This window comes from Rhinoderma darwinii, chromosome 7, assembly GCF_050947455.1.
Source record: "Rhinoderma darwinii isolate aRhiDar2 chromosome 7, aRhiDar2.hap1, whole genome shotgun sequence".
Taxonomy (NCBI): domain Eukaryota; kingdom Metazoa; phylum Chordata; class Amphibia; order Anura; family Rhinodermatidae; genus Rhinoderma; species Rhinoderma darwinii.
This window is the reverse complement of record NC_134693.1, coordinates 42,857,215-42,871,433: the sequence shown is the minus strand read 5'-3', so window position 1 is coordinate 42,871,433 and position 14,219 is coordinate 42,857,215.

Below are 14,219 nucleotides of genomic sequence, written 5' to 3'. Positions count from 1 at the left end.
GGCGCCAATTTTTTTTTAATATTGCATTAGGTGAAAAACATGAGAAAAGTATTTTTTTTGGGGACTTTTAATACTTTTTTTTTTTTTTGAACATTAGTCCTTAGGGGGACGAATAAAAAAACAAACAAAAACAAAAACAAAAAAAAGTAAAAAAACAAAAGACTTACTCGTAAACATATATAAAACCAACTTTATTAAAAGTAAAAAAAAAAAAAATTCCCACCGCATCTGTAAAAGTCCAAACTATTACAATATAGCGTTATTTAACCCGCTCAGTGTACGCCTAATATATTGCAGTATATCGCTTTATAGCCAGTCTCATTTGAAGTTCTGCCAGAGGCAGGGCTTCAAAGGAGTATAAAAATGGCAGACTTGGGGGCCTTAATTAGGCTCTCAGCCTGCGATGACGATCATTGGCACCCCGCGATCATGTCGCTGGGGGGGGGGCCGTGGCACGTCGGAGGGGGCTACCACTCTGATTCTAACTTTAAATGCAACGGTCGCAATTGAGCGCGGCATTTAAGGGGTTTAAATGGGCGGAATCAAAGTGATGTTTGATTCCGACCATTACAGTGAGTTATCAATTTATTGATTACTTAAATAAATGTAAAAAAACAACCACCGTCTTCCGAATGTAAATGTCTTTACTTTATTTTCTGTACGGGATTATGAAGGTAGCCATCTTGCCTTAGCTGCTGCTCTGAGCTGGACAAATTAAATCCCCATTGAGATTATATACCAATAAGGATAATCAAAAATATATTGTAGAAACTGTGGACAATACACACACACACACACACACACACACACACACACACACACACACACACACACACACACACACACTATCTCCTTTGCTCCCATATTTAGGCTGACTGTACGGTAATTATTGGCCACATTAAATAAAAAAAATGTATAACTATGGCCAACTTTAGTTTAAATTGACGTTAACTTTGAAACAAAGTATGCTAATCTAATAGTGTACCTGATATAGATCAACTTTGTAATTCACTTACTGTTAAAATTTTGTTGTTTTATCCCTGAAACATTTTGTGTGAAGTTACTGCCACTAGGTTCTCCCTTCCTGTAATCTGCTGTCCACCCACTGTTTACAAGCAAAGTCCTTCCCTAGTTACAAAGCAGAGGAGATGGACTGCAGAATGTATGTGTGTGTGTGTGTGTGTGTGAGGGGTGTGTGTGTGGGGGTGGGGTGGGTGTCTTTGCCAAATCACACTCCATAGACTTCTATAAGCAGGCTGTGAAGACACTAAAGAGGGGAGGGGGAGCAGAAGGAGAGAGGAGAGAGACACACAGGTGTGCTGCATCTTCTAGTAAGTGTTATATGTCAGCCCACTGCTGGATTCTCAGCTACACTGCTCATAACTGCTGTATAATCTTCTCCATGTTGCTGCGGTTTTTATATTTGTGATAGAAAATCGAGCAGGATTCTTCTTTTGTATGTGTGAAGTGTCTAGAAAACATGATAGCCATTAGGCTTCACCCAATAGCTCAGAGAAAACAAAGAATTAGAGATAGAGCCTGCAGAGGGTAAAACTGCTAAAAAATGAAGAATATAAGTCATAATGGCCTGAAATAGTGTTATTCCTCACGTACAGTGGCGGATTAAGTGTACCATGGGCCCTGGGCTGTTGATACAACTTGGGCCCCCCTCACACAGAGTTCACGGCAGCACAGAATCTGCACGCTCCTCTCCTGAAATACTCTATGCTGCTGTGAACTCTGCTCTTACCATTACGTGGTGACTTGCCAATCATGTGAAGGTGTTATTGAGGACAGGAGTGGAGGAGAGGTAACAGACTGAGCTACGTAATGGTAAGAGCAGAGTTTACAGCAGCACTGAATCTGCACGCTCATCTCCTGAAATACTCTGTGCTGCCTTAAACTCTGTGGACAGGTCAGGATCCTGTTTTTTTTTTAATGCTGCACTGTAGCGCAGCCTTATATAATGGATCGAGCGGGTTCCCCAGCAGCATTTAAAAGAAACAGGATCCTGAGCTGTCCACAGAGTTTAAGGCAGCACAGAGTATTTCAGGAGAGGAGCCTGTGATTGGTTGCAGAGGCCGCTGCAGCCTGTGATTGGCTGCAGAGGCCGTCACGTGGGATGAAGCGTCATCCCTGGAGGCCGGCCTTCTGACGTCATCCTGACGTGCTTGACCACCACTACAGCCTGTGATTGGCTGCAGCGGCGACATGGATGAAACGTCATCGCTGGAGGCCGGACAGGAGGAATGTAAGTATGAACGTATTTTTTATTTTTTTTTATTACATTAAAATTGTATTTTCCGTGCGCCGAGCATGTACTGTCAAGGTTGTTGAAAGAGTTAGTGCAGCCCATTAACTCTATCAGCACCCTTGACAGTACCATGCTCAGCGCACGGAAATTACAGGTTCAGTCCGAATCAAACTTTTTCGTGAAATTCGGCGAACTAGCCGAACCGAACTTTTCATAAGTTCGCTCATCTCTAGTCATAATGATGGCGGCTGCGCGAAAATCTCGCAGCCGCGCATCATACACTGATGACACATGGAGCCGTTAAGTGCCTTTTGCGCACGGAAAACGCCGCAGTTTTTGCGTGAGCAAAACGCACACGCTCGTGTAAATGAGGCCTAAAGGGTAAGTCAATTTTTAACAAACTTCTAACATGTCATAGTGACATGTCAGAACTTTTGATGGGTGGGGGTCCGGGTGCGGAGACTAAGCGGCAGAAGCGCTCATGTGAGCAAAGAGCCACTTCATTTCTGTTTGGCTTTTTCCGGAAAGCCAAAGTAGCGGTGTACGGGCTCATTGACTTTCTATGAGCCCGTACATAAGCTGCTCAGCTTTCCGGAAACAGAAACCAAGTGGCTCAGCGCTCACACGAGTGCTTCCGACGCTTAGTTTTAGTGATCAGAGGGAGTCAGCGAGAGACACTGCTTCCGTAACCATCATTCAGTTTTATGGGACTTACGGATGGTGGATATGTCATACATTTTTCTTATGGGAAAACTGAGGGCTGTATGGGGGGATTATATTGCAAGGGGAGGTGAGTTTGTCTGACTTCTGGGGGCTCTATAGGGGGGTCTGAGTGTCTGATTCTGACATCTCTGTGGGGGGGTAGCCCCCCCCCATAGAGCCCGTCACTCAGACCCCCCTATACAGCCCCCAGAAGTCAGACAATTTGACTTACCCTTGTAATATATTAGTAACTAGTGAGGGCTCTATGGGAAGGGGGGATTATACTGAATGGGGGAGGGGGGTTCTAACCATCTAAGTGACTCCAGAGGACTCCATGAAGGGGGGAATAACCCCCCATCCCATCCCCCATAGAGCCCTCAGTATTTCAGTATTTATTATACAGCAGGGAGGGTTGAGCGTGTAACTCACTGCTGAGTGTCTATGGAGGGAAATTATTGTCCCCCCATAGAGTCCTCTGCAGTGAGTTACACCGCTCAGACCCCCCTGCTGTATAATAAATACTGAAATACTGAGAGCTCTATGGGGGATGGGATGGAGGGTTATTCCCCCCTTCATGGAGTCCTCTGGAGTCACTTAGATGTAAATTAAGATGGAGACGAACATGAACACTAACCTCCTCGTTGCTCGACCACCGGCCTTCTCGTCTGTTCCTCACTGGCGGTACGTGAAGCGTCAGAGGGGCGTGTTCTACCACGACTAGCAGACGCACGTCTGCTAGTCCTATCCAGCAATTGATATCCATCCCCCTCCTCCTCATCAGCACTGCGCTGCCCTCTGTTGCAGTCCGCCCGCCCCTCCCTCTCAACGGCCATTAGCGGCGCTTCTTGTGAACGGCCATTAGTGAGTCCGACCTTAAGCGATTTAAAATGATGTGCGTTTCGGGTTGCGATGGCCCCCTAAAAGCTTGGGCCCCGGGCGGACGCCCAAAACGCCCATATTATAATCCGCCACTGCTCACGTACACACATATGACAGCTTAATCTGAAAACTTATCTGAAAAGTTAGGTATGAAACAGCTAAGTCTTAGTTCACATCAGCATCAGGGTTTTCTATTGCTCTGCGCCCGCTGAAACCCATTGACCCTAATAGGTTCTGCCCTACATGCTGCGCTGTTTTGTCCCTCTAAACCGACGGAATATGCAACGGAGGCTCTTGATGGAGCCTCTGATGCAGATGTGAACAGAGTCTTAAATTTGGGTCACCTTTTAATGAAATAGTATAGGGAGTGTATAGATTTATAAATTTTGGTCATATTAAGTGGAAAAGTTGAACGTAAAGGATGAAAAAAAAAAAACGTGATACCCTATAAAATCACCCTGTGCAATGCAATGTGCACCCTTGGGTTCTTTCAGCAAATTAGACTTTTTCCTTAAGGGTATGTTCACACACACTAATTACAGACGTAATTCGGGCATTTTTGACACGAATTACGTCCGAAAAATGTGCCTCGATAGCGTTGACAAACATCTGCCCATTGAAAGCAATGGGCTGACGTTTGTCTGTTCACACGAGGCGTATATTTACGCGCCGCTGTCAAATGACGGCGCGTAAATAGACGCCCGCATCAAAGAAGTGACCTGTCACTTCTTTGGGCGTAATTGGAGCCGTTATTCATTGACTCCAATGAAAAGCAGCGCCAATTACGTCCGTAATGGATGCGGCGTTCAAGCGCCTGCACATGCCGTTACGGCTGAAATTACGGGGATGTTTCCTCCTGAAAACATCCCCGTAATTTCAGCCGTTACGGACGTTGTCGTGTGAAAATACCCTAATAGCGTTAAGACATCCATCCCTGGATAAGGTAAATAAGCTCTTCATATCTTTAATTATATAGACCACTTCAAGAGTTAACCGTGTCTCTAGAGGAGATCAATGTTACACTTCACTGATTCTCCCTTTCTACCCCTGTTCCTGACATGTTTACAACCCCTTGGGATACTGATGACACCAATAGTCTAAATACAGCCTTGTTCATGGGTAATAATTGTGATGGGTGATCCTTAATCCCAATGAAAAGATGAATGCACACCCTGTCGCACCTGTAACTATTCTCCAGGGAGAATTTAAACTGTTCTTGTCATTTTCAGCTTTAAAAAAAGGTTTATTTTTCGTAAAAAAAACAATACAGATCGAATTTGTAGGTTACACTAAATGATATTATAAAATATTATATTATAATTATATTAGAATTGTATATTATACATACAGTACATCACATCAGATACAGTACACTTGTCTTCTTAATGTTTATCAAACAAATATTTTTTTCATACTAAGGCCTCATACACATGGCAGAGTATTATGAAGTAGTATAGAGTTGTAGGCACTCCAGGTGCCACAGTTTGGTGTAGAAATTCTCCAATACGGTGTCCAATGAAGCATGACACTTTTCTTCTCAAATTCATATAAAATTTGACAGAAAAAAACTCTGTATGAAACCTGAGGATTCCAAAAAGGTAAGCCATGGCCCGATAGAATGTGGAAAGAGGTTGTATGCAGCAGTAAATTGGTCATGTGCATGAGGCCTTAGCCCTTGTCGATAGATTTTGTACATCGGTATTGCATTCTTTCCTGCATTGAGGATAACCGTAAAATAAAGGATTGGGAACTTTTACAGGAAGGAATAGTGTGGCATGCATTATCTTTCTCAGTTCTTAATGATCAGAAGAAAAAAATAAATACAATTATGTAAAAATATATGTTGCCTGCTTTTTATAACAATATTATCTATGAAGGATAAAATCCATAACTAATGCACAAATTTATATTAGTTATGCCATTCTTCGGTGTGTAAACAAAGTCTAGACATTATACAGAAAAATTAAAGATGTGTGTAACTGGGACTTCCCTGTATTTGTATAGGTAGAGATGTAGAGGAGATGATCACAGTGGATGAATCAATTGCAGTTGAACACTAACTTTAATTTCGTACACAACAGTGCGATACTTTACATGAAATATGTTCTCTGGAGGTAATACATCATCTGCTCACTATTGTTCTAACTAGCTGACCCTTGCCTGGGTAAGGGGTAGGGGACAGTTCAGTATGCCAACTGGCTGTTGGCCTCCGCCTGACCTACAGTGCCGTGATGGGTCACCAGTGGAAGGTTAAGTCAACCATAGGCCCTGGGCTGTTAGTTAATCTAGACCCCAGACCACTAAATAAAATGTATACCCTAGACCAGACCTCTAAATAAATCCAGACTCTAACTTAGTCTAAACTTCCAACCAGACCCCTAAATAAATTTAGACCCCAGTGCAGATCCCTACATTTAGACATCAGACCGGAGTCTACATTGTCGCATTCCAAGAGCAATAATGTTTTTATTTTGCCTTAAACATAGCTGTATAAGAGCTTTTCTTTTTGGGATGAATTGTAATTTTTAAATGGCATCGTTTTTAGGTACATGTATTATATTAACAGATTATTTTTTTTAAGGGGGGGATTGTAAAAAACTGTTTTTGGCATGGTTTTATTGAGTTTTAAATTGACGCCGTTCACCACATGTTGTAAAAAAACATGTTACCTTTATTCTATGGGTCGATACGATTACAGCAATGCCAAATATGTAGCGTTTTTATGTTTGCACAATAGAAATACTTTTGAAACAAAAACAAATTTGTTTGTGTGTTGCTGCATTCTTTTGTAATTTTCCATCAATGTTGTCATATGTAGGCTAGTTTTTCGGGGGACGAGATGCAATTTGCATTGATACCAGTATAAGGTACGTATTGAGTCCATTATAGGACTTCTTGATTTAGGGCCTGTTCACATCAGTGTTGGCTTTCTGTCGGAGGTTTCCGTCGGATGAACCCCGCAACAGAAAGTCAAACTGAAACCACAGCTTCCGTTTCCGTCACCATTGATATCAATGGTGATGGAAACATTGCCAATGGTTTCAGTTCGTCACCATTCCGGCAGGTTTCCGTTTTAATGACTGAATCAATAGGGCAGTCGACTGCGCTATTGATTACATCGGAATAATTTTTTTCTATATGTGGCCCACTCACCCGGCCGAGTTTAAGCATTTGAGCCGAAACGTTGCACCAGGGCGAATAAAGAAGCTAATTTTTTACACACGCACGCGCGCACACACATATGTATATGTATATATATATTTATATATATACATATAAACATACATATATACTGTATATATACACACACACGTAAAATTTTTAGTGTATGGTTTCGTTAAATTCATTTTGATGGCACTTGTTAATATGTTATGTTCCTGCTGTATATTGCACGACATTTGAACAGTCATTTTTTTTGTGGTTTGGCTCTGGTACAGGCCATGGCTGCTGTTGTAGCTTTAGGCTGAGTTAACACGGGACGGATACATTGCGTAAAGTTACACTGTGTATCCACCCTGGTGGCCGAAGGGAATTCCGGGTAAAATTCGACACCAAACTGTGTTGCAGTTTTTCGATTGGGAACGTCCGCTGCGGAAAACTCCGGCATTTAGCCGGCCTGCTGGCAGGCCAGCCTCCTGGGATGAAATTTCATCCCAAGAGACCGCTGCAGCCTGTGATTGGCTGCAGCGGCGGTCACATGTAATGAAACGTCATCCCCTCTGAAGTAATCAAATCCAGCCTCCTGGGATGACGTTTGATCCCATGTAACCACCACTACAGCCGGTGATTGGCTGCAGCGGTCACATGGGATGAAACGTCATCCCAGGAGGACGGCCTGGAGGAAGAAACAAACTTTGTGGTAATTTTTTTCCTGAGTCGCATTTTTTTGCGGCGCAATTCTGCTGCAAGAAACGCAACAACTGCTATTTGTTGCAGGTTTTACCTCCCCATTAAATTCAATGGGGAAAACCTGCAACAAATAAGTAGCGTTTACGCAAATACAATTAACATGCTGCGGAATAAAATTCGACACAGCATGTCTATTTCTGACAGTTTTTTCCACTGAGTATTTACGCCGCGTGTGTATGAGATTTGTTCTATCTCATCCACTTTGCTGCTACGGTATTATGCTGTGCATTTTCCGCCACAAATTCCATTGTGGAAAATTCGCAGTATTTATGCAAAGTTTCAAATGACCCTTAAATTTATTTGGCACGAGGAGAAGACGCCCATACACGATGTTAGTTAGGATATATTGTCGTCCCATAACCGCATTGGGGATCTGATCTAGTGTATCTAAGCTACATACACACAGTGGTCGGCTGCTTAGTGCATAAAAAGTGTCTGTTCCCATCTAACCGGATTTAGTGAGCGGGCTATGGCCCATTTGTAAGGAATGGTGCTGTTGAATTGCAGCATGAGTACTGCTGTGTAGTGCTTGCGGCATGTGTGAAGGCCCTGAGTAACGGAGGGGGTCCGGAAAAACTGGTCAGTAGGAGCCTCCAGCGTGCATTGCTTTGTCGGGTGACAGTAGCCTCTTTGTGTGAGACAGCGCGTGATTGGTTTGCTGGATAGGCAGGAGCCTTTTCCTTAGGACGCAGATACCATTGAATCCAATGGCAGAGCAGGGAGATATCTCCCTGCTCTGCCATTTACTAGGCTACAGGCCACGTTTGGCCCACAGCCGATCAGGCGCAGTGACAGGATACCTTGCGCATGCCGCCATGATGACGTCATTGGATCACGCCGGCCTATGCAAGAATCCCGTTGGCATTGAGGATGCTGTGGAGCAGCTCCGTTCGTAGCGGGAATGTGGCCTAGGTGAGTATAATTTTTTGGTTTTATTTATTTAGGAGGCGCTGTCTACAAGGCACTATTGTATGGCACTTTTTACAAGGAGGGCACTATCTACAAGGGGGCACTAGCTACAGGAGGCTGTATGGCATTATCTACAGTGGGGTGTGACTATCTAGCATTGTCTTCAGGTGTGGCTGTATGGCAGAATCAACATGGGGGACAGTTTGGTAGAATCTACATGGGGCTGTATGGCAGAATCTACATGGGGGGCTGTATGGCAGAATCTACAGGGGGGAGTGTATGGCATAATCTATGGTGGCACTATCTACAATGGGGGCTGTGTGTGCCACCCAGGGGAGGGGGGCAAAGTCAAAAGTTTGCTATGGGGCCTAGTATTTCCTATACCCCTGCTTGCAACTGAGTAGTGAGCAGCCTGAACCAAGTTGTATTAAGTTAAATAGTCTGTACCTCTCGTATATCCTGAGAAGTGTTTTGCTCTCTGCTGTAGCCGTGTGTGAGAGGAACACCAGCCTGAGTAAAAGTTACCTTACTTTTGCCATCAATTCCTAATCTCCATTCAATCTTTCTGCAACTACCCAGCACATTGGCCTTACACCAACCAGGCCTCACATTACATCTATACAATTTTTAAAGATCGGAAAGACCCCTTTAATGGTAAATTCACACTGACTTGCTATATAAACACATTTCCGCTTTTTAGCTTTGCTCTTTTTGGGAGCCTTGGTTTCAACTTTTAACTAATTAGACAGAGAAGCAGAGCCATGTAAAGGTTATGTTCCTTATATTTTCAGCATTCTCACCATCTTATTAAAGTTAAGACCGGTTTGTGACAGTTATAGGAAACAGGAAAGTCTCATATTGCCATTAAAAGGGCACAGCAGGATCGTAGGTGGTAGCTGGAGAGCTAATATAAACAGAGGGCAGTAAAAATTCAGACACATAAAATTTATACCATAGACGTATCTTAGGCTAAATTCACACTATACCTGGGGTTATGTCCTAAACCCATGATCACGCCAGTATACCTGGCTCTTGTAAAAACAGGCATTAGTCTAGGAGTACGCTGACGGCAAGTGTTAAAATATTATTAAATACATACCACCTACCCTGATGCTAGTAAAAAAAAAACAAAAAAAAAACAGAGGTTAACTAGAATTTGCTACTTGTAGCAATAATTTAGTTCTTATAGCATTCAATCTTAATGGAGTGCATTATAGTTATTAAAGAGTTGTCCCATCATTAAATATTATATTCATTTTATAGATCATAAAAAATGAACAATGTTTGACATTTATATGCTGTTAAAAATACGATCCAATGAAGAGTTATGACATTTACTTACATAGTAGGGCGCTACCTGGTGCACTTGTAGATAGTGCCCCCACCTCCGCCTTGTAGATAGTGCCATACAGCCCCCCTGTAGATATCGCCATAGAGCCCCCCCCGTGTAAATAGCGCCATAGAGTTCCCCCTGTATATAGTGACACACAGCCCCCCTCCCTTGTATATAGTGCCACACACAGATCCCTGTGGATTGCGCCACACACAGTCCATGTAGATCGCGCCACAGCCCTCCCCCTTGTAAATAGTGCCATACAGCCCCCCTAGTAGATAGCGCCACACAGACCCCCTTAGTAGTGGCACAAGATCTCCCTTGTGTATAGTTTCACACAGCTCCCCCTTGTGTATAGTGCCACACAGTTCCCCCTTGTGTATAGTGCCACACAGCTCCCCCTTGTGTAGAGTGCCACACAGCTCCCCCTTGTGTAGAGTGCCACCCTGCTTCCCCCCTTGTATATAGTGCCACCCTGCTCCCCCCTTAAATATAGTGCCACCATGTTCCTCCCTTGTATATAGTGCCACACAGGCCCCCCCAAAAAATATATATATATCGTACTTACCTTGCCCCGTTCTTGTGACGAACGGAGCACTGCACAGGCTCCGGACGGGACACATGCGCAGACCAGCGTGATGCAGTGACGTCATCACGCCGACCTGCACAAGGAGTCTTTCCAGCATCTTATAGGCTGCAGGCCACTTTAGGCCGATTCTAGCTTTTCTGCTGCCTGAGGCGAAAATTGGAATGGCGCCCCCCAGATTTTGATTGACATCCACCTGGCTGTTCTACATCACTACCAGCCTCCTCAAACTCTTGCGAATGCGCCGTTGCCTTGTACTCCCGTCATTCGCAGTGCAGCGATGAAGCTGGGCAAAGTACACCTCGCTGCACTTTGCGTGCCCAGTAGCACAAGGCAATGGCGCATCCGAGAAAGTTGTATCAGCCAGGGGGATGTCAATCTAACATGGAAAGGTGGGTTTGGAGTTAGGACTATGTGACTCTTCACGATAGCGGCACCGCCACATGACTTTTTAATGAGTAATTTGCATATAGTATGCACCGTTTTAAAAGTTGATTTTTACAAATTCTGCTGCATCCGAAAAAAACATACATTTGGAAATATTGTCAGGTCAGGTATTACCACATGGTGGCGGTTCAAGGGGTTTAAAACTACCAGACAGGTTCCCATTAAATATACAATGAATTGAAAACAATTCTATCTTCCTTGCAATTTTGTTATTATAAATATATCCTATATAATTACAGCATCAGAACCAAGCTCATACATATATACGGCACGAGAGCCAAGCTCAATACATACATACAACACTAGAACCAAGCTCAGTACATAAATACAGCACAAGAACCAAGGTCAGTACATATATACAGCAGCAGAACAAAGCTCTGTACATGCATACAGCACCAGAACAAAGCTCAGCACATATATACAGAACCAGAACAAAGCTCAGTACATATATACAGCCCCAGAACCAAGCTCAGTACATATATACAGCATACAGTACATACAACACCAGAAAAAACACAGCTCAATTTAGTGCAACTCCTGCCGTATAGGTTTGTACTGCGTAAAACTACAGCTCCCAGTATGGCCCAAACAATGGTAAGGATATGCTGGGAGATGCTGGTTCACAAAAAAAAAAAATCATATCATAATCAAACCACCCATCATCTCGCTGCAGATCATACAGTGACTACATTACTGATTAGAGGCAGAATAAACATTTACATTAAGTGACTCACCGGTGACATCTCAGATTCTAGTTATTTTTCACAACACATTTCTGCAGTTTTCTGCTCAGATGGCTTCTCACTTTTAAAACATTTCTGTACCTATAAACAGGGGTGGGATCCGGCCTGTTAAAATTACAGCCGGTTCCCAGAACCGGGTGAAGCGGGAAGCTGGAACGGGTCCCCTGCACTCAATTGTATCCATGTCCCTAGGATGCCGATACAATTAAAGGGAATGTGTTGCCAGAAAAACATGTTTTTTTTAAAAAAATTAAACATTTAGGGTGTGGGTGATTAAACATGGTTCAAATTTTTTTTATTTTTTTCACAAGTCAGGAAATAGTCAGGAAATATTATAAATTAATTCTAATTTATAATACTACCCATTTTTGGTCACTAGATGGAGCTATTCCCAAAATTGCAGCATTGCAACAATGGGTTAAAAGCCCTCGCTCTAGTGAGCTCTCAGCATCCCCCCCTCCTTTATCCTGGCTAGTGCCGGGATAAACGAGGGGTTTGAACGGTGTAACCTCCTACGCTGTGTGTCGCCATTTTTTGAGCTAACACACAGCGTAGTAGGTTTACATACAGTAGTAAACACACACAAACACGAACATACATTGAAATCTCTTACCTGCTCCTGCCGCCGCGGCTCCCTCCGGCCCGTCCGCTCCGTTTGCTGCCGCTGGTCCAAGTGCACAAATCCGGAAGCCGCGACCGGAAGTAGTAATATTACTGTCCGGCCGCGACTTCCGGTCCACAGGAAAATGGCGCCGGACGGCGCCAATTTCGAATTGGACTGTGTGGGAGCGGCGCATGCGCAGTTCCCACACAGACGCCGTACACTGAAGTCAATGGGACTGTGGCTGCCGTATTCCATGTCTGTATGTGTCGTTAATCGACACAGACAGAAATGGAACAAAAAATGGCAGCCCCCATAGGGAAGAAAAAGTGTAAAAATAAGAAAAAGTAAAACACAAACACACAAATGAATATAAACGTTTTTAATAAAGCACTAACATCTTTAACATATAAAAAAATAATTTGTGATGACACTGTTCCTTTAAGTAGCCTAGCACTGCCCTGGCGAGGCACAAGATGCCTTGCCATTCGGCACTTTAGTGAAGATGCAGTCGGCGCGATGACGTCATTGTTCCGCTGGAGGAGGACGGACGTCGCTTGAGGACGGAGCGGGAACGGGACAGGTAAGCATATAAATGTTTTTTTTTTTTACTTTTCTTTCTATTGTGGGCAGCGTTGGGTGCCTTTTCTGTAGGGGACTATACAGGGAACAGTAACTACAGAACTACAGGGACTTTATAGGGAACTAACTACAGGTGAATATATAGCGAAGAGTAACTACAGGGGACTATATAGGGAACAGTAACTACATGGGACCTAATAGGGAACAGTAACTAAAAAGGTCTATATAGAGAAGTAACTACAGGGGACTATAGGGAACACTAACTACTGGGAACTATGTAGGGAACAGTAACTACAGGGGACTATACAGGGAACTAACTACAGGGGACTATATAGGGAACTAACTACAGGGGACTATATAAGGGGCCCTTATCTACAGGGAACGCCTCAGGGGGCCTTATCTACAGGAAACGCCTCAGGGCGCCCTATCTACAGGGAACGCAACAGGGGGCCCCATCTACGAGGGCACTATACAGGGAACACTACAGGGGGCACTATACAGGGAATGCTACAGTGAATGCCACAGGGGGCACTATCTACAGGGAACGCTATAGGGGGCTCTGACAGCAGGGAACGGTACAGGGGGCACTACCTACAGGGAACGCTACTATCTGCAGAAGGCTCTATGGGGAGCACTATCTACAGAGGGCTCTATAGGGAGAACTATATGGAGAGGGATCTACTGGGAGTACTATCTACAGAGGGCTCTATGAGGGGCACTATCTGCAGGGAGCACTGTGTGTGGTGCATTACTTTACAGCGTTTGACACAATTTTATTCAGGGGCACAGTGTATGGTACTATTATATTCATGGGCACAGTGTATGGTACTATTATATTCAGGGGAACAGTGTGTAGCACTATTATATTCGGGACACAGTGTATGATTCTATTGTATTTGGGGGCATAGAGTGTGGCACCTTAAGAATTTGCTCTTCGTTTATAGATGCAGAAATGTTGAAAAAGTGAGCTTCCGAGACATCTGGGCAGCAAATTGACCATTTTCCGCAGAAATGGGTCATGGCCAGGAGGCATCATAGATTGCTAATTATCTCTGTACTGAGCGGTATTTGTACTGGTGCTGTATATATGTACTGAGCTTTGTTCTGGTGCTGTATATATGTACAGAGCTTGGTTCTAGAGTTATATTTATTATAACAACTAAGCTCAATACATATATACAGCACCAAAGAGAAGCTCAGAACATATATACAACTCCCAGAACCAAGCTCTGCATATAAATACAGCACCAGAACCAAGCTCAGTACATATATAC